The following is a 1710-nucleotide window of genomic DNA, read 5'->3' as shown; positions in this document are numbered from 1 at the left end:
AGCACTTGGGAGTCAGAGGCAGGTGATCTCTGAGTTCAAGGCCAGCTTGGTCTACAGAGCAAGTTCGTATACTTGCAAGACAAGCATGTTTGAATGGCCAGAGGGTCTTTGAAGAAATCAAATAAGCTCTCTTGAGTCACCCCCGTGCAGCCTAGGCTTGGCATGAGACTCAGACATGCTCCGTTCTCATGCTGCTCTGTGCTGCTTCTTGATTTTCCTGTCAAGATGCCTGAGGAAGTGCACCATGGAGAGGAAGAGGTGGAGATCTTTGCCTTTCAGGCAGAAATTACACAGCTCATATCCTTCATTATCAATACTTTCTATTCAAACAAGGAAATTTTCCTTTGAGAGCTGGTCTCTAATGCTTCTGATGCCCTGGACAAGATTCCCTATGAGAGCCTGACAGAGCCTTCCAAGTTGGACAGTGGTAACGAGCTAAAAGTTGACCTCGTCCCCAACCCTCAGGAGTGGACACTGATTTTGGTGGATACAGGCATCGGCATGACCAAGGCTGACCTCATAAACAACCTTGGAACCATTGTTCAGTCTGGCACAAAGGCTTTCATGGAGGTTCTGCAGGCTGGTGCAGACATCTCCATGACTGGGCAGTTTGGAGTTGGGTTCTACTCAGCCTGTCTGGTGGCAGAGGAAGTGATTGTGATCACAAAGCACAATGACGACAAGCAGTATGCCAGGGAGTCCTCTGCTGGTGGGTCCTTCACAGTGCGTGCCGACCATGGTGAGCCCATTGGCCGGGGCACCAAAGTGATCTTTCATCTCAAAGAAGACCAGACAGAATACCTGGAGAAGAGGAGGGTCAGGAAGTGGTGAAGAAGCACTCACAGTTCATAGGCTATCCCATCACCCTCTATTTGGAGAAGGAATGAGAGAAGGAGATCAGTGATGATGATGCAGAGGAAGAGAAGGGTGAGAAAGAGGAGGAAGATAAGGATGATGAGGAGAAGCCTAAGATTGAAGATGTGGGATCAGATGAAGAGGATGACAGTGGCAAAGATAAGAAAAAGAAAACAAAGAAGACTAAGGAGAAATACATTGATCAGGAAGAGCTGAATAAGACTAAGCCCATTTGGACCAGAAACCCTGATGGCATCACTCAAGAAGAGCATGGTGAAGTCTATAAGAGCCTCACCAATGACTGGGAGGACCACTTGGCAGTCAAGCACTTCTCTGTGGAAGGCCAGTTGGAATTCAGAGCATAGCTCTTCATTGCGCGGTGAGCTCCCTTCAAACTTGTTGAGAACAAGAAGAAGAAGAACATCAAACTCTATGTTTATCGTGTGTTTGTCGTGGACAGAATAGCAGGATTGGGCGTTGTTGGTTTGTTCAGCCTCATTTTTCATAGGACCCAGAACCACTTCTCCAAGGAGGTTCTCACAGTGGGCTAAACCCTACCACATCAGTCACTAGTTAAGAAAATGCCACTGACTCTTACCATACAATAATATAAGATGGGAAGGAGATAGCTCTCATTCAATCTCATTCTGAGAATTCCTAAAGGTATGATCGCCACTTTGGGCTGAGGTAGAGGTAAGAGCCAGTGGCTGGCTGTTTTGCATTTCTGACCTTCAGGCAAGCTTTACTTATCAAAATACAAATAAAATATCACTACACATGACATAACGCTAGGACTAGCCTTTCACTGCACTGCATTCGCTTGTGCTGACTGTAAGCACCACTTTGTGTGTGATT

The 1710-nt window shown here is 46.5% G+C and overlaps 1 pseudogene; it reads left to right on the top strand.

Moving 5' to 3' along the window:
* The first annotated feature begins 161 nt into the window (after window positions 1–161).
* On the top strand, window positions 162–1406 carry LOC142848576 (heat shock protein HSP 90-beta pseudogene; annotated as a pseudogene).
* The last annotated feature ends 304 nt before the right edge of the window (window positions 1407–1710 follow it).

Source organism: Microtus pennsylvanicus, chromosome 4, assembly GCF_037038515.1.
Source record: "Microtus pennsylvanicus isolate mMicPen1 chromosome 4, mMicPen1.hap1, whole genome shotgun sequence".
In the NCBI taxonomy this organism is placed as follows: Eukaryota; Metazoa; Chordata; class Mammalia; order Rodentia; family Cricetidae; genus Microtus; species Microtus pennsylvanicus.
The sequence above is the reverse complement of the archived record's forward strand: the minus strand, read 5'-3'. Positions and strand labels throughout refer to the sequence as shown.